General features: G+C 38.2%; 1 long non-coding RNA gene across 2 annotated transcripts in view; it reads left to right on the forward strand.

Annotated features, from left to right (window-relative positions):
• Positions 1-26,737, forward strand: part of LOC121395022 — a 65,413-nt gene that overhangs the window by 23,192 nt on the left and 15,484 nt on the right. The window contains exon 1 of one of the 2 annotated variants that reach the window (XR_005962181.1): positions 4,932-5,004. The exons of the other annotated variant lie outside the window; for it this stretch is intronic. This is a non-coding gene — a long non-coding RNA (uncharacterized LOC121395022). Of the gene's footprint in view, positions 1-4,931; positions 5,005-26,737 lie in introns of those variants that run through there. 2 annotated transcript variants of the gene reach the window in all.

The following is a 26,737-nucleotide window of genomic DNA, read 5'->3' on the forward strand; positions in this document are numbered from 1 at the left end:
TAATTCTCTAGGATAATGCCACCATCAAAAAAATAACACAATCATTTATAGTAAAAAAGGGGGAAAAAGCAGCCAAAGAAGCACAGATATGGGTTGTCTTGGTAACAGAATCTGCCACAGGCTTTGTTTCCAGTGACCCGGGCCATATTTGAATCGACAGAAATAGCTAACTTGCTGCTTTAATAGGTAATCAATGAAGGAGGCCATTGTTGAAGTCGCTTATTCACCACATTGCCACAGCTGACCTTCCTGGACCTCTGACCTGACTTCTGATCAGTAAAGTGCAAAGGCAGCAACAGCCGGCACATGATACAGAATAATCTATGGACTAGCAGGATGGCAGGGACATTTTCATTACAATAGGAGCTGTCATAGGAAATCATCCAGACCTGGAAAAAAAGCACATCACGACTGTCAGGGAACAGAAAAAAATATCACTGTCAAGGAACAGTTTGCATACTCACTAGGAAATATATTGTTTAGATAAATACAGGGTATAAAAGTAGCATGGCTTTGTTTAGTAGCAAATTCCCTGCATCCAGGATACTTGGGTTTGATTCTTGAATCGAAGCAATTGTTAGACATAGCGCCAGATTCATGAAGGAAGGCAAATTGTCTAAAGTTTTCTTTAAATGATCTTTCCTGGGTATTTGCTGTGTCGTTATGGTACTCATTAACTAACACCTGGAAATGTGCACTGTTTCAGGAACCCATTGCAACCAATATGTTTTCATTAGTTTACCTCAAGCAGAGTGATGAAAGCTAATTGATAATTGGTTGGTATGGGTTACTTCACTGGGGCAGCCTTATTAAATCAGCCCCCTTTTACCCTTTCCCCACTAATGTCACTCTTTTCTTCTTTGCAGAAGGAGAGGTGTTAATTCTGTAGTTATGACCTTTGACTCCTCTCAAGGACAAAAACCATTGTATTATATACAATTTATTTATAATGCAATGCGGGCTTTAAAGCCTTTAAGGAACACCATGAATATACACAGGGTCGGAGCGGGCCGGCTGGGCCCAGACCCTCTCCCTACTTTAAGCACTCTCCTGGACTCTCCCTAATGCTCTCGGTGGCTCTGATGCTGCCTCTCCCTCCCTCCCTGGCCCCGGTCGCTGCTGCAGGAAGGAATAGGTAAGAGTGTGGGTGCCAGAGGGGGGTTGCGGCTGGGATGGAGGGCTAGAGGGGGGTTGTGGCATGGGGGAAGCAGAGAGTGCTTGCGGCTGGGGCAGCCAGGTCCGGACTAAGAATTAAAATAGGCCCTGGCATTTCAGGTACACAGAGGCCCAATCAGCCCACATAGAGGCCCAAACAGCCCCCACCAGCCCACCAAATACTGACTTCTATGGCACTTTATAGCAGCCCCTCTGGCATTTGCCAGAACCCACAGATTGCCAGTCTGGGCCTGCCCCCAGCCGCAAGCACTCTCTGCTTCCCCCATGCCACAACCCCCCTCCAGCCCTCCATCCCAGTCCAACACTAAAATCAGTCATTTATTTCTGTCCTATATTGGAGTTTTCAAAGCAAACCTGCTATTCAAAGTATGAAGGGAGCCAGTAGTTTATATTTAAATAAATACAATTAAATAGCATAGATGGAAATGGATCATTTTAATAAGTGTCATCAACAGGGGCAGGATTCCAAGATATTACATCTGTGCTTTAAAGAAATTGTTCATCATTCATATCAGCCCCTGCCCAGTGGAGCATACAATCTAAGGTACCTATCAAATCACACATTATTAGGGCCAGTATAACCAGGAGCATTTAAGCATTTTTGGAAAAAACCCACCTAGGAGCAAGACATGGAGAACACTCCCAGGTGAAATCAATCGAAACACTGCAACAAAGAAGTACTAAACCACAGAGCCACTGCTGTACCACCTTCAATCAAGTTGCAAAAATCCAGTATTTATTGTCTAAGGATTCTGGGATTGCTTATCTTAGATCTCCAAACTAATAATCAATCTGAGCCACAGAATCCCATTAAAGGCTTGGGGCAAAGATGTAGTCCTGGTATCTGGTGTGATTAGAACTGCTGAACCCCCTAGTATTTAGCAAAGCAGAGAAATGTTGGAAATGATAAAAGTAGAATTTGAGATTGACCGGTTGTACCTAGAAATGTATATGGTTACACTCACAGGTCTTAAATATGAAAAAATAGATTTATTGTGGGCACAAAAAAAAAACTAACGTTTCGGCTGGACTACAGCCTTTCACTTTGATATTTTTGTGCCCTTCCAGTATAGTATAATTGAAACTATTATCTTGTAGCAGCAGACAGACAATGGTTTATATGTCAATATGGAAGAAACATAGGAAAGGATTTGAATAAAGAGATAGGTGATACAGTTATTAAAAATATACATTTATCCCCAGTATTAATCTGCAGGGGGCCACTGACTTCAGAAACCAGATAGTACATTACAGATTTATGCTAGCGCAAGGAAGAAAAGAAGGCAAATAGTTAAAAATGAAATGGTCACTACATCATTCCCACATTGTTCCCATATTCTTTCATAGCCCAGAATTGTATTGGCAGTGACTAAAATCTTTTGCCCAAAGACTTCTGCTTTACCAATTACTAATAAATGGAAGAGAAAAATATTATTAGAAGAAAGAAAGCATCCTTCATATTCCCTATCTTTTGGGAAAAAGCCTTCTAATTCTCTGTAGAAAATTCTTGAAATTATCCAGGCTCAGATTTCCACATGAGTTGCCTTATAAATCTCTCTTTTCTTAAAAGCAAGATGAGATAAATCAATTCACAAAGCTGATAATATGTCCAGTGTTTCGTAAGTCTTTGGCAGAAAGAAAAGTACTAAATTGTCTTTCTTATATTTTATATATTTTCTAATATAGCATTGTAAATAGATCTAAAATCGGCAGTTAATGGTATAACATATTGATAAAATAATTCCCTGAGGCAGATAGGGCTAGGTGTATTACAAGTAAGAATGTGTTGTTATTTCAAAAGCTGAACAAAATGGCTGTTGCTCAGTTAGGAAATTGTGGGTTTTGTTTAAAACTTTGACAGCACTAATATTTTGTAGTCTTTTACCTACTTATGCTTTTAGGGGAGGTCTGTTTTCAAGGTTGATTTTGAAAATAGATTTACTGACAGGGAAAGGTCTGTAATTCTTGTTCTACTAACAGGGGTTCAAGAGTTAAAGAAAAACTATACCCTTAAAAAATGAATATTAAAAATGCAATGTTTTATATACTGAACTTATTGAACCAATGTAACGTTCCAGCTTGTCAATAGCAGCAATGATCAAGGACTTCAAACTTGTCACAGGGGGTCACCATCTTGGAAAGTGTCTGTGACACTCACATGCTCAGTGGGCTCTGAGTAGCTGTTGAGAAGCTAAGCTTAGGGGTCGTCACTAATTATCAAGTAGAAAATTAGGCTGGTCTGTAATATAAGCTGATGCTACAGGGCTGATTATTAAATTCTGATGCTAGTTGCACTGATTTCTGTGCTGCCATGTAGTAATTATCTGTATTAATTACTTATCAGCCTTATACTGTGACATTTATATTCTATGTGTACTGTATATTTTGGGTTGGTCCCTAAGCTCAGTAAGTGACAGCAGCACAGAGCATGTGCAGTGAATCAAGAGAAAAGAAGATGGGGAGCTACTGGGGCATATTTGAAGGCACAGATCTTCCCTGCTAAAGGGCTTTGGTTGCCTGGGACTGGCACAGAAGCCCAAAACATAGGAGTACATTTTACTAAGCTCGAGTGAAGGATTAGAATAAAAAATACTTCGAATTTCGAAGTTTTTTTTTGGCTACTTCGTCCATGAACGATTCGAACTAAAAATCGTTCGACCATTCGATAGTCGAAGTACTGTCTCTTTTATAAAAACCTACCGAGGTACAATGTTAGCCTATGGGGAAGGTCCCCATAGGCTTTCCTAGCAATTTGGGATCGAAGGAAAATCATTCGATCGATGAATGAAAATCCTTCGAATCGTTCCAACAAACAAATTCTTCGATATTCGAAGTCTAAGAATTTAACTTCGATGATCGAATATCGAGGGTTAATTAACCCTCGATATTCGACCCATAGTAAATGTGCCCCATAATGTACAACATTTCTAGCTACTTCTTAAGTTTAACTTACCTTGTCCTTTAAGCAGCAGATAGTTTACATCATAATAAGTAGCATAATGAATAATCTTACCGAACTGGTATACTGTATATATTTAAGTAAATAAGGCCCTTTTACATTTCTTGCCTTGAAACACCATTTCATGATGGTCTGTGCTGCCTCAGAAATCACCTGACCAGAAATATTGCCGCTCTAACCGTAAAAGGAAGAAGTGTTAAAGCAAAAGTCAGAACATTGTCCATTTATTGGCTCATGTGACCTAAAATGTATGGTTTGTTTGTGTGTACCGTGAATTGGCATTTATTTAGGATTAGCCAATGGCACATACTACTAAAAAAGTATATTATCATGAAACTGGTTTATTAACATGAAGCAGGGTTTTACATAAGAATTGTTTTATGTGATATCATTTTATAGAGACCTATATTGTTCGGGGGTAAGTTTTCCTTTAATGTTTCTATAAATATTTAAAGGAACATATAATAATTTGTGTCAATACAGCATAGACTTCTGTAACCCAAGCAAAATATGGGAATCCAATGTTGCAATAAATGTGCTTTCTAGGTCTATGGGGCCCTTGCAGCCATGGAGACTTCTCCCTCTATAGATATGTCATTGTTACTGATACAGTCTAATACAGTCTAACAAATACTGTCTAACAAACCACTACAAACCGTTATACTGCAAGTTATTTAGACATAAACTCCTTTCATGAATTCCTCACTGCTCTTAGATAAGAGCCAGTGTTCTTCAGAGTGATTCCAGCTGAGCATTATCTGAATATAGCTTGCATGTTTTCTCTTTGTCTCTGTAGGTTTCCTCCAGGCACGCCAGTTACCTCTCACATTCAAACATACTGGAAATGGTTCCTGATAACACTGATCATAGTATGTATGTATTGAACTTAGAGTGTACGCACTAATTATGTTTAATCTCTATATAATATACAAGAGCCATGAATATCCTGTAAATGATATCCTTATAATACACAAAAGCTATGAATATCTTGTAAATTATATCCTTATAAACGATGAGTTCTGATGTCATCAGTTATAAACGGTGAGTTCTGATGTCATTTCTGTCACATAAAAAATAAAGTACACCCAGTTGCAAAATATGAGGATATTAGAAGTTACCTCGGAGTTCCATGACTTGTATAATATGGTCATGAAACTCCTCGGTAACTTATAACATCCTTATAATTTACAAGAGGGGGTACTTTATTCACTATATAAATGATGCTTGGCAATGTAATATTTTATAATTGGTGCTTATTAATGTAATTTTTGTCACGCGACTCACTTAAACGTGTGTATTTTAACAGTGTACCCCTTGTTAAATATAAGGATATTAGAAATCACCTTGGAGTTCCAGACTAACTCTTAGGGGCCGATTCACTAACTTCGAGTGAAGGATTCGAAGTAAAAAACTTTGAATTTCTAAGTGTTTTTTGGGCTACTTCGACCATCGAATGGGCTACTACGACCTTCGACTACGACTTTGAATCGAAGGATTCGTACTAAAAATCGGTCGACTATTCGACCATTCGATAGTCGAAGTACTGTCTCGATAAGAAAAAACTTCGACCCCCTAGTTTGCCATCTAAAAGCTACCAAACTCAATGCTAGCCTATGGGGAAGGTCCCCATAGGCTTTCCTAAGTTTTTTGATCAAAGGATATTCCTTCGATCGTTGGATTTAAATCCTTCGAATCGTTCGATCGAAGGAATAATCCTTCGATCGCACTATTTGCGCTAAAATCTTTCGACTTCGATATTCGAAGTCGAAGGATTTTAATTCCCAGTCGAATATCGAGGGTTAATTAACCCTCGATATTCGACCCTTGGTGAATCGGCCCCTGTGTGACTTATAGGGGCAAATTTACTAACCTAAAATGCGCCAGCGACGACTTCGCAAGCATCGCAACACTTCGCCAGGTGTAGATTCACCACAACAACGCTAATTCACTAAAATCCGAAGTTGCAATCAGTGTGCTGAACGCTGGCGAAGTTGCGCTAGCGTTACTGCAGCAAGCAAAGTGAAGTTGCGCTAGCGTTGCCTAATTTGCATACGGCAGGAAGTTAAAGTACAATGGACGTATATATTGCAGCAAATACATTACACTACACAAGCCCGGGAAACCTTAATAAAATAAAATAGTTGTTATATTGCCCTACACATGAGCCCACTGTATAGTTTATGTGCCATATGTTAGGAATTGTAGGGGGGAAGCTGGTTACCACAAAACATTTTTATGATCTTTTGCAGCCTATTACCCTGTAAAAAGAAAAAGACACTAGCGTTTTTTGGGACTTAGAAAAATGTTCAACTATTTGTTGAGGAAGTCCTATCTACTCTATTGCACTTCGCCTGGTCTGAGGTGGCGGAGGTAAGTCTGGCGCAAGAGTTAACGTTCAGTAAAATCCACATCTTAGTGAATATGTGCAGTTATGTCCCTTCGCCAGACTGCAAATTCACCTGGTGTTAGGGAACGAAGTACCGCTAGAGTCTATCTCCTTCGCTAACAAAATTACGACTAAGATATAGTTAAACAAGATTTAGTAAATGCATAATTGAAATTATTTGTTAAAATCACAATACTTTGTCAATATTAGCAATGTTAGTACTGAAACATGAAGTCACTGTACTTCCCAGTAGTTCAACCATCCGTATACATACACATATCAACTTCTACTTTTAAATAACATTGCACACTATCTTAAAATAGGATTTGTGGGCTAGAAAGCTACTGGCATGTGTTTTATATTGTATAATGAGTACAAATCCAAATATCTCATTTTAGATAAAGAAGATGTGCCATTCCTGTCTCAACTTGCTGACAAGCTTTCAGAAAAGAATTTGTTGATAGATTTTTGGGATTAGAATTTTTAAAGGTATAGTTTTCCACAAAACCCGTAACCATGTTGGTTTTGTATTTCAGCAGAAATTCTCAGGCAGACCTCACACATTTTTTAAGGTGCTGAACAAGTCAAGTCAAGTCAAGTCTGACTGTGACATTTTTCCCAAATGTCACAGTCAGACCTGAACAAAAACTACCTTTTATTTCTCAGACTTTGAAAAAGAATTGGTATAATGGAGTAATATTGCAGTGGAACAAAACATTTTAATCTTACTTTTGATGTGTATTATAAATATAAAAAGATATAATTTGATCCTTTCAAAAACATTACTAGATATTTGTTGGAGGTGTTGAGAGTCCAAAGATTGTGTGTGAATATTTTTGTTTGTTCATAGCTAGTCTATAATATGGCACATACACGGCTTTATGTTATTGCTATTAGTGTTACTGATAGCAGCTATTTAATATAAAGTAAGTTTCATTAATGGTTTAGTGACCCTAAACAGACAATTGTGCAATTCTTCTTAAGGCAAATTCACTCATTTCATAAACACAGCACACCTCATAGCAAAAGTAAGTTTTGTTTTCCAAATGCACCTAGTAAACAGAACAACTCCAGGAAATTCTAAGGGAGTGATTTATCAATGTTCAAATTGTTTTTTTCAATGTGTGTCAACCCACTGAAAATAATAGCGTACAAATTTGAGTTGTTTTTCATGATATTATTCAACATTTTTATATTCAGATTTTTTGTTTTAAAAAATAAGCAAACACTCAAATATTTAAAAAATTGGGGGCGAAGCCAGCGCACGCATGTGAGCAGACGCACCTCACGAGAGCTCTCCGATTAATAGCCCCAAAAGGTGTAATTTAAGCATATTCCCCACGCTAAAAGGCTGAAACCCAACACCCTCCATATCCAGAACCGAGCGGTGCAACATGGGACCCAGAAATTCGATTAAGAAAGACTCGAAAAAGGTGTCGGAGTTCTTTCTGGAACAGCACAGTAAGCAAACCGGCGCCATTTTGGAACGCAGTGAAGATGAAGCAAGAGCAGAGATAGACACCGCAGCTTTACCTGTAACAGCAGCAGAGATAAAATCTATGCTCTCGGATCTCCACACCTCACTACAGTATGATTTCAAACTCCTCGCGGAAGAAATAAATAAAGAGGTGAGAGAACTCAGTGATCGCACAGACCATATCGAACGCAAGATGGCTGAGTTCTCTGCCGTGCACAACGAAGTCGCGGACTTCCAACAGGCCATGGAAAAAGATCTAACCAGGCTGACGGACAAAGTGGCAGACCTCGTGTACCTAATGTCAATCAGGATACGTTTCTATGTACTACTACACTCAATAAACTGCAGGATATCAAGAGGGGACGCCTAGTGGTAGCAGGAGACTTTAATATAGCCTTAGACCAAATTGAGGACACTCTCAGACCCCCAGGGAAGACCCCACACCCAAATTTACTTAGAATAGCTCAGAAAATCAACACATATATACACACAAATGCTCTCATAGACCTCTGGAGAGGCCACAACCACATCAAAGGGAATTTACTTACTACTCCCCGAGACACGATTCTTTCTCAAAGATAGAACTCATTCTGGCTGATCCACAAAAAACAAGTCTGCTAGAAGTGCCTCCATTAGGTCTCGGTCATGGTCAGACCATGCCCCAGTCGTAGTGGACATCAAAAACCAAAATGAACTGAGGGGCACAACTATCTGGCGACTGAATGACTCGCTACTAACCAGAACAGAACTCAAGCAGCAAATTGTGCAGGAACTCCAAGAATATTTCCAACTTAACTCAAGCCCTGAGATATCACCACAGACATTATGGTTTGCCCATAAGGCAGTCACTAGAGGTATGCTAATCAACCTCAGCAAACAGGTCAAAATAGATAGAGAAACCCAACAAATAAAGTTAGAGACACAATTGAAACAATTAGAAGCTTCTCTTCAATCCCCCCAGAACCTTTCAAAGCAAACCGAGATTAAAAAGCAAATAGCAGAATATAGAGAACATCTTAACAGGATACTGCTTGCCAAAACAGAATTTAGACTTAAGCTACTGAAACTAAAATACTATACTAAAGCAACAAAGCAGACAGAATGCTAGCTAATAGACTTAAAGACGTCCAGGCACAGGCCAGAATTAAATACCTGAAACACAAAGAAAAACACATCACCAACCCGAGAGAAATTGCAGCAGCCTTCTTAGAATATTATAGGGGGCTCTACAATCTCTCAGAACAGGAACACAAACACAATCCCACATCAGCAGAAATACACAAGTTTCTGAACACTGTAACACTCCCCTCTATCACACATCAATAATTGGAAGCCTTGGCCAACCCAATCACAGAGGCAGAGGTAATAGACACAATCAAAAACCTTAAAGCAAGTAAATCACCAGGCCCTGATGGATTCTCAAATAACTACTACAAATTATTCTCACCTGTTCTAACACCACGGCTTACTAAACTATACAACCACTGGGTATCTGACAATACAATTAACCCAGAATTCCTCACCACTATAGTTACTATCCTGAAGCAAGGTAAGGCCCCAGATAGCTGCACCAACTATAGACCAATAGCACTTTTGAATATGAATAATGTATGCCAAAATTCTTTCCAACAGAGTGTCCACGCTTCTTCCGGAACTGGTTCGCAATGACCAGGTCAGGTTCGTTATGCGTAGGCAAGCCCCTGATAATACCAGGAAACTGCTCGATCTTATTCATATAGCAGAAAAGGACAAACACCCCCTGATGGTACTCTCTCTGGATGCAGAAAAGGCGTTTGATAGGGTTAGCTGGATGTATATGCAAGAAGTATTGAAAACGGTGGGATTCAAGGGTAATATTTTATTGTCCACTTAGGGTGGACAATACGTTTCAAACCAGAGATAGCACTCCTTAATGCAGCCCCACCATAATTTGAAATGTTTAAATGGCTCATTTGGGCTACAGGACTTTGCCCATTATAGGATTTGTTCCTGGTGCTTCTGAGCATTTGTGCTATCTGTATTATTGATCCTGATTCCTGTTGTGACCCCTGCCTGGCTTTTGACTATTCTGAGATCCGTATCCTGACCCCTGCCTGATATCCGACTTCGCTTATTCTATATCCCCTCTGATTGATCTCCTGTTTTGACCCTTGCCTGCCTGACTCCATTTGCACTCTGCCTGCCCCAACCCGGCCTGTTCTGACTACTCTTCTGCCTAAGCCTTGTACCGCAACCTTCTGCCCAAAGACTTTGCATTTACCTTTGTGCCCCTGTGGTTGTTCAGAACCCCTCACTTTGCACCTCTCTTATTAAGACCTGGCAGCATCCGATTAGCCGAGGGCTCCTCCCGAGGTGAAAGGCGGCTGCTAAAGGCTGAAGCAAGAGCCGAGACCAGGGTGCTTAGCATCGGTTCTGAATTAGGGTGCCAAGCGTGACACTTTTTCTCAGAAGACTTGCACATTTGCCATTGGCTTTCGAGAAACATCTGAAAATGAATATGGTTTGGCCGAGACATTTCTAACTTGCATGACTGTCTCGGAGTGATTGAGATTGAGGATTTTAATTATCTCTGTCTGTCTGTCATGTATCATTAGCATTATGTTTATAATTGCCTCGTGATTGATTGTTTGTAAAAGGCACCGGTGAGTGTGACCATTTATCAAAGAGCAGTAATTAGCTTAATTTGTTTTTAAGTGGCGTTGCACGATTGAGCTGTTTTTATAAACCACAATTCTGACCATTATTAAGAGTTCAGATAACACTATTTTTAATCACCATTACAAAACAGATTACTGAGTATATGGTAACTGGAATTGCTTTTGTATTTATTTCCTCTGAATAAGTGAGAGTAATGGGACATACTGTAAAATGACTAGTGTTTATCCTGCAAATCATTATAATACCTCCTAATGAAGACCTTGTTTGGCCCTGACTACCACTGATGTATGTTTTTTCACAATAATCTTCTTAGGTAATAGCTGTGCAAAATATGTGTTTTGGGAGCCTAATTCTATTGGCAATAAATGGCTTTTAAAGGAGATGGAAAGGTTAAAACTAAGTAAACTTTATCAGAAAGGTCTATATAAATACACCAGTAAACCATCAAAGTAATGCTGATCTGAGTATGCTGAGTATGCTGAAACACAGCATTTCTTTTTTTATATTGTGTACACATGGGCTTCTGAATCATTTCTGTATTCTTTCAGCCTAAACCTCCAGGGCAGGGCTTGAGCATGCTCAGTTTGCTCCTCTCTCCCTTTTTCTCCCTCCTCCCATCCCTGCTGTAATCTGAGCCCAGAGCTATGAGTGAGCAGGGAGAGACTCAGACAGGAAGTGAGGTCACACCAAGCTAATATGACTGCTGCTATTCTAAAGAAACAGAGAGAGCATCTAGAGCTGTTTACTCGGGTATGGTAAAGCATTCTACAGAATAAATATACCTGTAGTGTTCTAGCTTGCACCACTGTGGCTAATCTATTGACAACAAACTGTCTCAGTAGCTTTCCTTCTTCTTTAAAAAATAATCTGGACCAGTTAAGTCAATAAATTTTCATTGAATCAATGAGACTTTATTGATAGTTTTAGTGAATATTTACACTGGGGCTTGCTGCTCCCACCTTTGATGATAACTGCAATGCATATCAGAGTATAATCATAACTTCTTTATAGGTGTCAATTCAGCAGCATGCTGCCGAGCCCCCATGCACAGTCGCTCTTGCTCCTCCCCAATACCCACCTGCCTACTCGCCCCCCTTCGCTATTTGCTGAAGCTCCCCGACGGCTCTCAGTTAGGAGAACGGCTACAGAGGTGAGATTTATGTAATTTAGAGGAAGCAGGCCCTTGGTCCTGGGCCCCCCTTGTTCCCTAGGCCTCCCCCCCCCCCGCGACCGTGGGGTCTGCTTCCTCTATAGTTATGAATTATATACCTGTCTGCAAGTGCAGATGCTGTATGTAACCATTTTGAAATATTGTTTCATTAAGGTACATTTTTCTAAAAATGCTCCTGCACTTCCAGATATTTACCTATGCTTTCAACCTGCCTCATTTTATGAATGGTACACAACTTTATCGAATGACGTTGCAGAACCCTGACCTGGTGGAGGATTTCATGCAGCAGGTTGCATCAATTGAATGGGGCACATGTGGAGGATTCTGGTACGTTCCAACCAGTATATAATGGTCAAAAAAATATGTAATTCCGTTTGCTAAAAAAGTGTGTTTTATTCCAAGTAGTTAAGGATTACATGCACACAATAAAACATGCACTTATTTATTTGTACATGAGCTGTGGAACTGACACAACCACCAATCTGAAAATGTTAGCTGCAACGTGCACCTGAAATGCAATAACTTCCTTTTTCACATATATGACACTATGGAGGCAGATGTAATTTGGAGGGTGCCATGCTTATACTGGAACTATGGGGGAAATGCTGCATTATGGGTCAAAAGCATGACAATTGTGTCAAAAATTGCACTTGCATTTATAATAACACCTGGTAGAGGTAACTTGAAGGGAGCTACACTTATTCTGAACTAATGGAGAAAACACTTATTTTATGGGTCAAAAACTTGGCAATTTGCAGTTGCAGTTTCACTTGTATTCGTTATGACCCCTTAAGACTGTTTATATGGAGCAATACAATTCCTAACTTATTAATCTTCTCACACTTTACTACTTAAGCTGGCCATAGACGTAAAGATTTGATCCTACGAATCTTTGCTTCTTACGGTTTTCGTGCCGTGTGTGGAGTGTCCCGACATTTTTCGTGCCATGGCGATCGGTCGTTCAGACGATCAGATTAGAAGATTTCTGTCAGCTACCGATAAAATCTCTGCATGTATTGCCGATCTGACGATAAGAATGTCACCAGCTTTTGTCGGACATAACTTTCGTACGATTGCTGTCAGGGGCAGAACATCGTCTGATCTGTTCTTTTACTACCTTATTTGATCTGAAAGGTTAGTGGCAGGTCGGGAGATGGCACCGAATGAACGTTCGTCCTATAGGAAGTTAAATCTGCACATCTATGGCCACCTTTACACATACTTTACCCTAACAGCCAGATACTCACATATACAAATAATCACTGATGAAGCCGACAAGTTTTTGCCACAAGCAAACAAAATATTTTTGGATTGTCCGGTTAAGCAACATTAATATTGATGGGCGAATTTGGGGCATTTCGGCAAAAAATTCATGAATTTCATGTGAAATTTGCAGCGGTTTCGTGAATTTATTCGCCGGTGGCGAATCGCGGGAATTCCCCGTAAATTCGCCCATCACTAAACATAAAGTTAAAAATTATAAACAGAAATACCAACAAGTTCAGGAATAGTTTAAAATGTATAGTTTGGGAATGAACAGTTAGATGCACATACACTAACACAACAATCATTCAATATCATATATTAATTATGCAAAATGTAGGGAATATCATTCTCAGAACTATACATTATCCACAGTTCGTTTCACTATTTTAATATTAGTTCTCCTTTTATTCTAAAGATCGAGTTATTAATTAAACCAGCTCATAACACGAAAATAAAAAGTCTTGCGCATTCATTTCATAGTGTTTTACAATAGGGCATACATACATTTTCTTATCAATGATATAGATTTTAACACAGTACTGAATTTTGTCCTTATTTATTACTTGTTTTGCCTCACTTGTGTCTTTGTTTTGCCATTTAAATACAGCAGATCAGCAGATCCCATAACTAAAAGCACAAAGCCCCCAATTACACTCAATCACCCATACTCTACGAATACAAACCATACCTTATATAGCATATTCTTGATTTATTACCAAACAACTTTATTCGACATGCACATTTTCCTTTGATTGGACAACTTACCCTATTCTTAAATATTAAGTGCAGGTAAAGCAAGGCTTTAGACAAAAAATGAGCCACTGAGAATGATACACATTTTTACATTTATTTATTGCCTCTATAGTCAAAATGCATTGAAGTCAATGGGTGTTTTCTTACCACATGCCCAATGCATTGGAGCCAATTAGTGGTTTCTCTTAGTGGGTTCTTTTCCCCTAGAAAAAAGCACAATGACTAAATTGTAGCTCAGATTCGGCAATGTCAATGGCACTTGCACCTATTCTTGCCAATTTATTGGCAAAACTGTTTAGTAGCTCCACTGGTGGCTGACAAAACCCCAGTCACTTCAGTCAACATCACCTCGAACTGTGTGGTACACTGGCTGCCTCTCTAGGCTGGCATATATAGTAAATATGGGCAAATTGTTGTCCAAAAGGGATGGTTATTGTCACACCTCAGGATTTGTCAATGTTTTAAAAACACAAATATAATTGTATGTACAATTGGAATTTCCACAACACCTACACAAAAAACAGTATATATTATTGTCCTCAGCAACTGCACAAATATAACATACTTAAAGGGATACTGTCATGGGAAAAAACATTTTTTTCAAAATGAATCTGTTAATAGTGCTGCTCCAGCAGAATTCTGCACTGAAATCCATTTCTCAAAAGAGCAAACACATTTTTTTATATTCAATTTTGAAATCTGACATGGGGCTAGACATATTGTCAATTTCCCAGCTGCCCAAGTCATGTGACTTGTGCTCTGATAAACTTCAATCACTCTTTACTGCTTTACTGCAAGTTGGAGTGATATCAGCCCCCTCCCTTTTCCCCCCAGCAGCCAAACAACAGAACAATGGGAAGGTAACCAGATAGCAGCTCCCTAACACAAGATAACAGCTGCCTGGTAGATCTAAGAACAACACTCAATAGTAAAAACCCATGTCTCACTGAGACACATTCAGTTACATTGAGAAGGAAAAAAAGCAGCCTTCCAGAAAGCATTTCTCTCCTAAAGTGCAGGCACAAGTCACATGACCAGGGGCAGCTGGGAAATTGACAAAATGTCTAGCCCCATGTCAGATTTCAAAATTGAATATAAAAAAATCTGTTTGCTCTTTTGAGAAATATAATTCAGTGCAGAATTCTGCTGGAGTTACACTAACTGATGAGTTTTGAAAAAAAAACATGTTTTCCGATGACAGGATCCCTTTAAAGGGATACTGTTGCGGGAAAATGTTTTTTTTTCTTTCAAAAATCAGTTAATAGTGCTGGTCTAGTAAAATTCTGCACTGAAATCCATTTTTTAATAGAGCAAACTGATTTTTTCTATATTTAATTGTGAAATTTGCCATGGGGCTAGACATATTGTCAGTTTCCCAGCTGCCCCCAGTCATGTGACTTGTGCTCTGATAAACTTCGGTCACTCTTTACTGCTGTACTGCAAGTTGTAGTGATATCACCCCACCATCAGCCTAACAACAGAACAATGGGAAGCCTAACACAAGATAACAGCTGCCTGGTAGATGTAAGAACAGCACTCAATAGCAAAATCCAGGTCCGACTGTGACACATTCAGTTACATTTAGTAGGAGAAACAACAGCCTGCCAGAAAGCAGTTCCATCCTAAAATGCTGGCTCTTTCAGAAAGCACATGGCCAGGCAAAATGACCCGAGATGGCTGCCTACACACCAATATTACAACTAAAAAAATACACTTGTTGGTTCAGGAATGGAATTTTACATGGCAGAGTGAATTATTTGCAGTGTAAACAGTGTAATTTAGAAATAAAAACTACATCATAGAAATCATGACAGAATTCTTTTAAGAAGATTCCCAGGAGATTTTTCCTTTTCCACACTTATTTTTCCAGAGAAAAGTTGCAGCTACCAAATGCAGACGAATTGCCTTCTATGATATTAGCTGTATACTTTACAACAAACTGCCCTTCCACTAGAAAGCTGTCTGTAAGACAATTGTAAAGGAATTGATTTAAAAAGTAAACAATAAAGGTGGTGGATAATAATAGGTCCAATACGCAGAACTTTACTGCAAAACTCAAGTGCTTTAATGTGTCACGACATGTTTCGAGCTGAGCTCTTTCTCAAAAGTATACAAGCTGTATTTGATGCATTTACACTACTTTAATAAGAGTGTCTATTTGTGGTTTAAAGCCGTGTGTCAAGTACCATGATAGGGAGAAATCACCCAAGGTACTGCTTTGTAGGGTTAAAGTCTGTTGATACAGTAACTCATAATTTTAGTTAATCAGTAGCCTTTCTATACCCTGGCTAATATCACTAAAGTCACATATCTTATAATTTCTGCCTTTATGAGAGGTTACTTTATCCACAAACTACAACTCATTAGGCATTTTGCTAATATTTTCTCCATGATATTTTCTTCATGATGAAGGTAGGCTATGGTACAGTCATGGGGGCAGATATACTAAAGAGCGAAGTGGCTAACGCTAGAGAAAATTCGCCAGTGTGACGTTATTATGCTGATTAACTAATGGGTGCTGGCGTAAATTCGCTAGTGAAGTGGACCTACTCTAGCGCTACTACGCATCCTTACGCCAGACGAAGTTGCGCTATGGTGAAGGGACGTAACTACACTAATTCATATAACTTGCACATTTTACTGAACGTTACCTCTTGCCCCAGACTTGCCTTCACCACCTCAGACCAGGCGAAGTGCAATAGAGTAGATAGGGCTTGCTTCAAAAAAAGTTGTCATTTTTTCTAAGTCCCCAAAAACGCTGGCATCTTTTACTTTTTTAAGGGTGATAGGCTGAAAAAGATTGTACATTTTTTTGGGGGTACCATCCTTCCCCCCTACATTTCCTAACATATGGCACCTAAACTATACAGTGGGCACATGTATAGGGCAAAATAACAACTCTATTTTATTTTATGAAGCTTTCCCAGCCTTGTAGTGTAATGCATCGCTAGCGTAACTTCGATTTGCTTGGCGAATTAAGGCTAGCTACCTTTTCGCCTCCCTGAGCACAACTTCAGATTTAAGTGAATTAGCGGTGCCCTGGCAAAGTGCGGCAAAGCCAACGCTGGCACAACTTCGAAGGTAAGTAAATTTGCCCCATTATATTTACGTGTTCCATTGTACTTGGTTTGGTGAGATTCTAGTGGCTGTGTTGATTATGGCAATGTAAGTTCCTTATACTTTTACTTGAGAGAGTAGAAGGGAAAGAAAATAATACAAAAACAAATCAAGCATGACGTTGGTTATTATGAAAATATTTGTTGTAATGCAACAACATTCAAAACATTTTTTTTAAGCTTGTAATCAAAGTTAAACAGAATTCCAAAAATGTAATGGTAATTTCATTTAACAACGGTTAATTTCTCAGGGAAAACTCCTTTGTGCAATGAATGTAGTAGCTGTCAAAACAACTGGAAAGCTTTGCAATACACTTCAATGCGATGACTGACTTTATATAACAAACTTTTATTCCACATTCTCCATTCTGTAGCAATTATAGACATGAATGATTGATCTCCACTAAATCTTATAATCTGATTGCAAAGGCTTTAATTTATTCAATCCTTACGCCAGCATTTACCTTAATGGCTACAATCTGTGAGATTAAAGTGTAGCAAGTAAAAAGAATTCTTAACAAAATATGTTAAAATGTATAAAGGAAATGTCAAGAATATAACCAGAGCCCAATTCCTGTTTTCAAATCTGTGCTCTAAATGGCAGAAAATGATACCATATACCTGAGTTGTTAAGTTAAGCAACAATTTTATATTTATATTTACATTATGATCAATTTTTTTTATATTGATACTATTCTCTTATATCATAGATATGTTGTTTCTTTATAGACATTTTTAAAAGAAGTACTAGACATACAGCATAACTCCTAACAATAAAATTAAAAACGGAGACATTTTTATATATGTCCATTTGACTGTGCTCATGGCCAGTTTAAAACACAGTGTTTCAACCCACAAGAAACCCTAATCATCTTATAGCAAGCCCCTCCATTTTAGAAGTTAAGTACTGCTCTTTTCTATAATTAATGGAAGACTAGCAACATAGAAAGAATGTAAGAAGGAAGAATTTAAACAATTTTCATTGTTCAGTGATTTCCAGCTATGCAGCTTGGAATCACCGCATATTAATTACAATGGCATTCCCACAGATCCGTGCAGAAACCTAATGTTTAGGAGAACATTATTTAATAATGCATCATCATCTTTAAGATCACTGTATCTCCTCCTGGAGATAAAAAGGGAAAGTTTACCGCTTAGTTAACTTTTAGAGCCACATATATCAAGGATCGAATTTCGAATTCATGTAAATTTTTTAAAACTCCCATAAACTCGAAATTTATTAATAAAATCAAATTTTGTTGGACTAATTGAATTGACCCAAAAACTCAAATCACATTCATTTGAATTAGAAAAACTTGGTTTCGAGTTTTTTTGTCCGAAAAAAAAACTTGAATGTCAGGAAGACTGCAAACATCACCAAATTGATCTCTGGACCTCTTCCACTGACATATACAGCAATTCAGCAGGTTTAAGGAGGCAAATAGTCGAATTTGAGTTCTTAAAGGGCCAGAGTAGGATAAATCTCAAAATTTGAATTCAAATTAAAACTCAAATCAAGTTTGGATAATTCACAATTCAAAAATATTTTAAAAATTTGAATTAAAATTTTCACTTCGACCCTTAATAAATATGCCCCTAGTATATACAGAATGTACTCTTCTTAGCAACTTTTCAACTGGTCTTCATATTTTTATTATTTTTTGTTTCTTTTCAAATTATATTGGTATAGTTACTTTGTATTTTGCTGGAGTAAATTGGACCTGCTGAAGAGCTGTACAACAAAAAGTAAAATTAAATGATAATACACAAAAAAATGAACCAAAGGTCAACTGCAAATTGTCTATGAATATCACTGCCTGCATCATACTAAAAAGCAACTTTATTATGAAGAACTAATTTAGTTCCATGTACTTGACTTGCTCTTTTAGAGCTTGTTCCAAATGATTACTCCTTTTAGCCTCTTTTACTTTAGGAAGCATACAAATTTCAGCTGGCAACTTTGCTTCATATGCTATGGTCAAGGCTGAAGTACCAATCTATGGTATGTTTACTCTTTGTCATTGTCTGACTTACTACGAAGGACCCAGTCCTACAATGGGAAGCCATTATATTGTTGCCCTTGTCTACAGTTTCCAGGTTGTGGGAAACCAGTTCTAGGAACGGCTTGTTAGACTTGAAGGTACAATAGCTATGATATCTGTAGAGCAGAGGCATGCATTTTTATAGTTTTTGTCACAAAAAAAGAAATAAATAGACTGAACTACATTTCTTGACAGGATTTGGGGAACTCTACATTATGGAAGCAATGATCCAATTGTCTAGTTTATAAAATAGCCATGCGGTTTAAAGGTTTTACACCTTAAAGGTATAAAAAGCATTATATTTCTTACATTAAATTTCTTTAAAAAGTATGGGAAACGTTCTGTACAAACTCAGAGAAGAGAAAAAATGCTTTGAAAATGCTTTTAAATCATTGACAGGGAAGGTGGGAAGCCTTATAATAGCATTTTTTTCTCTTACTTATGAAACTTATTTTACAAATATTTTGTTAAAGGGGAGTTTAACTAAACATTTTCTTTTAGTATGCTGTTGACCAGGGGTCCCCAACAATTTTACCTATGAGCCACACAAGTGTAGAAAGAGTTGGGAAGCAACACAAACATACAAAAAGTTCCTGTGGGGAGTTACCAAAAAAGTGATGTGATTGCCCATTTGTTAGCCCCTATGTGGACTGGAAGTCTACAGTAGGCTCTGTTTGGCAGTGCACTTTGTTTTTAAGCAACCAAAAATCGCCTTCAAGCCAGGAATTCAAAAATAAGAACCTGCTTTTGAGGCCACTGGGAGCAACACCCAATGGGTTGGGGAGCAACATGTTGTGTTGTGTTGTGTGATACATAGGCAGAGGGTGAATTCTTTGTTTGGGTAGGCTAAATCTAATGTTACATCAGCAGTTTCTTCACCAGCAATTTTCCACTCCCAGTCTCAGTTCAGTCCCATATTATAAGCATTGGCAAAAGTCGTAATTCACCAAATTCATCTAAGAACACAGGGCAGATTTTCACCTACAAATGCACTACAATCTGAATTTCTCCCCCATGCATGGGCTGACTTAACTATCAACTGAAGGGCTCACAGGCTGCCTGAGTAAAGTACAATGTCATTTTTCACTGGACATGGACAAAGCCCAAACTATTTTCAAAGTAATATGCATAGCACTCTCTTATTATCAAAATAGATAAATCAGTACATCCACATACTGGAAATCAGGACTAATGTTTGGTTTGTTTAACATTAAACCATGTTTATTGGTCTACTTTCACATAAAACACAAAAGATAAGCTAAATTTGTTATTTATGGGAGATCTTACATAGATATAAAAAATATGATGCTGATATATGTTGGTACCCATGCAAAAAACAGTTGCTGCCATTTTACTGCAGTTTCAATGCAATACAGTAATTATACTGTATTAGTGTATATAGATGAAGTTCAAAAAAAACTTGCATTCAACCATCAACTCAAAAGCTGAACCAGAGGAAGGTGAAAATACGAAAAAGGCATGTATGCTGCAGTCTAAGGTGTGATACAAATTAAGGCAGCACTCCATTAAGAATGAATGGCATATGTATTGCATGTATTGACTATTCTTCTGATCTCGAATTGGTGCTGCACTGCTTCTCTGTGTACGGCCTAGCCTGTGACCCTACCTTCCTCCTGCTGTTTGTTTGGTACCGTATTACTCATTTGGTTTGACCCGGCCTGTTCCTTGTCTACGCTGACTGTTCCCTCATCCCTTTCATACACATTTGGTTCCCGTGTTCACCCAGAACTCTTTCCTTGGTTCTCCCACAATAAGACCTGGCAGCATCTGAGTAGCAGAGGGCTCCACCTGAAACCATAGGCGCTGCTATAGGCAGAAGTGTGGGCCGAGACCGGAACCTTAGGGTTAGTTTTGGGTTTGGGAGACTTTACGTTACAGGTACCGTAACAACTGCATCACACCTTTACACTTTTTTATATTTTAGCTAACACCTACCTAAATAGTTCATTGGAACTACCATTGACAATGATAGTTATCTTTTGTGCCAATAGCTCCTTCCAAAATCACCTATCCAGGATGAGTTCAGATATAATGGAGGAATAGCAGCTGCTTTGTCTCTTGGCCCTAATCACCAGCACAAACAACCATCCCGTGTAAAGCTCAGTCTCACCTACTCCCTAACTGTGCTTAACACACAGATCATCTCTTAAGATTTCCTATTCGAAATTTTCAGAGCAAAATCTCATGATGACATCACTGGAGTCACCAGGTAGGGAATTTTTTTCTAAAGACACTAGTCAGCAGCACCACTGCTCCTCCCCCAGAAAAGCTCAATTAGGTCATCATAGGATTTCTGTTTTTTTTTTCTTTTAATTTTTTAGGTAAACAGGTTTGAGGAGACTATGGGGCAAATTTACTAAAGGGCGAAGTTGCTAACGCTAGCGAAAATTCGCCAGCATTGCGTCATTTTGCCACTTTGCCAATTTACTAACAGGTGCTGGCGTAAATTCGCTAGCGAAGTAGACCTACTCTAGCGCTACTTCGCACCATTGCGCCAGGCAAAGTTGCTCTCTGGCGAAGGGACGTAACTACGCTAATTCACTTAGTTGCGGATTTTCGTGAACGTTACCTCTATCGCCAGACTTTCACTCAATGAACCAACTTAATTGTCTGGCCACAGTACTGATTTATAGCCATGGACAAAATGGTACATTGGTATTTTTTTTTGTTTGGTGAACTGAAATTTCTGACAAAGTTGTAGCCTAGAACCACATGTCTAAAGGGTCATTGGAGATGTGCAAAAAACATTGGCACATTGATTTGAAGCTGGCCCCTTGCCATCAACAAATCCAAAATAATTATTATTTGTACAATGTAATTTAGATAATGTACACATGCATCACTTCATGTACTATATTGCGACTTAATTATGTAGGTAAGTCTTTCCTTCCTCTTTAATCATGTAAACAAACACTAATATATTCACCAGTGCTAGGGAGACAGAATGGTAGGATTTCAAATATTTTAGCAAAAGTTTTCTAGTCACTGAGACACAGGGAGCCAACAAAATGTGATCATTTAATTGCAGTTGTGGTTACATGCAGTTACACAACCATATATGGAGGCATCAATATGAAAAAGCTAAGTGAACAGTGAGGTCTGCTGTGGTCTGAGCAATTTGGCAGGCATATCATTTGCCTTGGGTCCTACAAATTATCCCCACATGGTCAAACTGACTGGACGTAGAAATGAAACCTTAATCATGTTGCAATTTTCAAACAAATGTATTATGAGTTAATTTTACTGTTAGTAAATAAAACACAACATTATGACAAACCTCTACAATAATCTGTTTATGATAGTGTTGTTGCCTAAAAAGGCAAAGACCAATTAATGTTTTAATAATGCAATTTTTTGGAGAGTGAGCTAAAATTCAAAGAGGTTATTTGAATTGTCCATTTTCATTTCTAAATTGAATTTTGTGGTATATTAGTGGCTGTTGACTAATAGCATTGTCAACAATATAATGAGCATAGTCCTTGGTGTTTTGGTGATGACACATGCTTGGAAACTTGGAAACAAGTAGTTACATTACAACATTTTTTCCATTATCATCAAAATGATCATTTTTGATATTCATTTTCTTTCAGCTTTAATTCTAAAAGTCACCGGTAAAATACACCTTTGGGTTTTATATTTATACATATATAAATATAATGTCTATTTATAAGCATTATTATCTGAATCCTTGCCATACTGGATCTTACAGTTCAGGGCCCCTATTACATTTACACATAGGGTCATTTCATTAAGAATAAATATGTTTTTTTGTTTTGGAGTGTGGAAAGAAAACCCAAACAGATAGGAGGAGAACATACACTGCTAAGATCTGAATAAAATAATGCCCCACCACTGCAGGTCAGCAGATTTAACTAATGACCCATTGATCATCCTTAAAAGTATCTTTAGAATTACACATTCCATCATATTTTTGTATTGTAAATCTTGCATATTCATAATTTCAGATTTCCTGTCAAAAGAATGTATTATGAATAAACATAGGTAAAGTGAAGAGTTGAGTAAAATCTGAAGCACACTTTAGAATGTAAAAATTGAAAGAAGTGTGAGAGATTCCAATACTACAGCAAAAGCTCTCAAGTTATAATACAAGAGACTGTTCAGTTATGAAAACATATTACTTGTCATACATTTTTGTTAGAGGATCTGGTAATTCTTGCTGCTTCTATGGCCAAAGTTGGATCTAGTAGTCCTCTAAGTAATCATATACAGTACCTTATGACGTGGCATTAACGAACAAGAAGTCGGTAATATTATTGGGGGGGGGGGGTGACAATATGTTGAGCCTAGTGTATTTCCCCAGATCAGTGCTCCTGTTCAGAAAAAATTCTCAATTATTTCCCTCTTGAGGCATAATTGGGACTGGCTTCAGGCTGGGTTTTTGCCTTCCTCTGGATCAGAGCAGTGGATATATGATAATGTGTTTTTGTTTTATTTGTCCCAGCAGCAGTGGGAGCTTTCCAGAGTAGTGCACAGGTAAGTTTAGAAGAGGGAGAAAGGATGTTCTCTCCTGTAACTGCACGGTAAGTTGATTGATACAGGCACTACTACTGATGTGCTAGGTGACAGCCTGCTTGGATTTCCTATAATGGAGACACTGCAGATTCAGGGCCGTCAGCAGGGCTGAACTTCTCTCATGGTGGGAGATGCAGCTCCTGCTGGTAGCAGATTTGGGGATCATCATTTCTGTAGGTAGAGGCATGGATATAATGATATAGTGATGATCTCAAGTTTTCCCTGAGGAACAGCAGAGCATAGTAGCTAACTTTTATGGAATTCAGGCTTTAAGTATTTCCTTAGGGGTGAGGCTTGCGAAATCCTATTTATTTGATAAAATATGAATAAATGTTGTGGCCATTTTACCCAACTTCTGGCTCCTGGTGTTTCATTAAGGTATGTAACAATGGGGTTCAGTGGGATGGCTGAGGATGAAGGGTCAATTCAGGGTCAATGGTCAAGAGCTGCTGACCAGTTCAGTTGTTTCTGAGCAGGGACACCAGTCTGGAGAAGGGTCCTATACCAAACATGTTGGCACCCCTCAGTTTAATATCTTCTCATTGTCCTTTAACTAACGCCAATTCCTGAGGTCCATGTTTTTCTTGCGTGAAATGTATCTCAATGTATGAGCTCTAATTGCTTAGAGGTCTGAGGAAAAACATTCTGCAATGTTTTGCTTAATGTTATCCTCCATGTTCTGTGTTATTTTCCTTATGTCCTCAGTCTTCAGTACATGCTGGATTAAAGTTACCAAGTGTGTAATGGGATACCATATACATATCAAGCATGGATTAAACATCTGTTATTATTTACAAATTTGTCTGGTGAGAGGGAATCTTATGGCAGATCTTTTTTTAATTTATATACCCCTTAGCCATATCAATAATAACATAAATTACTCATTAAGACATTTGGGTCCATCAATTGTGCATTACAGTTGAAAAAAAAAATGTAGGTGGAGAGTTTCAGTGTAAAATAAATCAGAATAGTGATATTTAGAAACAGTTGAAGAAACTACTTTAAAGTGAACGTTTCCCTTAAAATCCATTTTGCAATGTTGACAACATAACATTTGCTGTGAATGAGGAAATGTGAGAAGCCGAAATAAAATAAATGCCGAGACCCCTGAGACTAATGTCCTTATGAGGCTACTGTATGAGCAGAAAAATCAGCAGTTGTTGTTGAGTTAGACTGACCACAGATGAATGATCTGGTATGGAAGTTGCTCGCCAGGAAAAACATTACTCTAAAGAAAAATCAGTCAATACCAATAGTATTCAGTGTCTACCCCTTTACTGTAACCCCACCCAAGAAAAACACACTATATACTTCTACTATGAAAAGGCTAAATTTTAAATTTACAGAACAGCATGTAACTAAAATACACGGATGCTATTTAGCCTTTTACTCCTAATTAAAAGCAGTTGTAATTCCTTCATTTCTTTGAAATGGAAATCAGTGGGAACTTCCTGACTATTTTACCCCTTTGATTCCGAGAATGGTTTCCTTCATTAACTGTAGCCTGCATTTTCAGCTAATGTTTTTCCGTACTCTGATACACTGGAATTAAGCTAAGGCTTCTTGACAGTTTTTTTGAGAGGTTTTTGGCACAGAGAAGAAGTTGGCAGCATGAACGTGAAGTAAATAGGAGATGTGATACCCCATGTGTGAAACGTGTCATTCAGGAATGTTAAGACATGAATCAACAAATGAATCTACAAATGTAATGTAATTCTCCTGCGTGAGTTTGTGAAACAAGAAACTGTCGAATACAATCAAAAAATGGCAAGTTTGGTGGTTGACTTAATAATAGATATTTGCTACACGGGTGCTTAGTACAATGTGCAGCCATCTGGCTTTCAGAGTGGGAACTGTAAAGCGGTTCAAAGAAATCAAACAGCTAAGGGAGCCTTGATCGCTGATACAAAGAATATATCTTTCCTGCCTATTTTGTGTTGGTTTGTGCAATCCTGAAATCTCAGCAGTTCTATATGTTATTGGATGCCAAGCTGTCAACCTGACAATGCCTCGAGAGAATGAATGCTCCAAGCTGCCTCCCCTGAGTGCCACTTCCTTGTTGGTTTCCTTTCAGTGCTCGTTTTTATCTATGATTTGCAGGAGCAAGCTTCCAATTATTCTGCTTCTTGCAGAAGGGGTCAAATGCGGGACAACCGCCATTCAAATAAATGGCACAGAACTGTCACCTTTCTCGAAATGATAACAATTTGGCAGCTGTACGCGCTGAAACGGACATGCATTAAACCGGCAATTTACCAAAACCATAAATTTATTGTAAATAGAGCATGGCCATGCAAAGCAACTGATGTCCGCTTAATAAGTTGCCAGCACAGCTGGGTGGAGAGAAACAATAAAAAGCTCTTTCTCTTTTATTATTGCTATGTGATTAAAGCCTTTACATTTCAAAACAGCTTTGCCTTTAGAGCTATGCATTTTCTTTGCCCAAGTTACAGTAACCATCAATGATATTTGATAGACACAGTGGAAAGAGTGATTTAAATAATAGGGCTGCAACAAAACAGAGAAAGAGAGGAAGGATACATTCAGTGGCAGCTCTCTGAGAAACTGGACAGCTCACTTGTCTCTTTGTGCCGTCAACTTGAAAAGGTAAATTGTAAACTTCACGCAATAGTGAATCAGGGCAGGTATACAAACTATTTTCCTTACACTTTTATTGTGGAATGCAATGAAGTAAATTATATGTATGTGCATTATGTGCATTGTAGAAAAAAGAGAGCTCCTTTATTGTGATTTTTATGCTCCTGGAAAATATGTTCTTAAATAAATGTGACTAAAGAACCAGTAGCTTTAAAAGCAAACTCAGTGCAGAATTAATTCATTATAGCTACTTCCTAATTCATCCAGAAGTAGGCAATATGTGGTTTCTCCATATGTTTGTGTATTTGCCTTACGAGCTGTTTTTGGCAAGCACACCCAAGGAAACTTGCATATTAGTTCAAATACACATTTATTTGGAATCCTGATATATATCAACCAATGTCGGACTGGCCCACCAGGAGACCAGGAAAAGTCCCGGTGGGCCCAGGTGTCAGTGCGCCCTCATGTTGATAAACATTTGGTCTATTTCATGGCCATTCCCTATTTTTATGAGAACAAAGAGGCTAAATAGTTGGAAAAATAGAGTATAGTATGTAAAGAAAAGAGACTAGGAGAATAGA

Source organism: Xenopus laevis, chromosome 6S, assembly GCF_017654675.1.
Source record: "Xenopus laevis strain J_2021 chromosome 6S, Xenopus_laevis_v10.1, whole genome shotgun sequence".
Classification (NCBI taxonomy): domain Eukaryota; kingdom Metazoa; phylum Chordata; class Amphibia; order Anura; family Pipidae; genus Xenopus; species Xenopus laevis.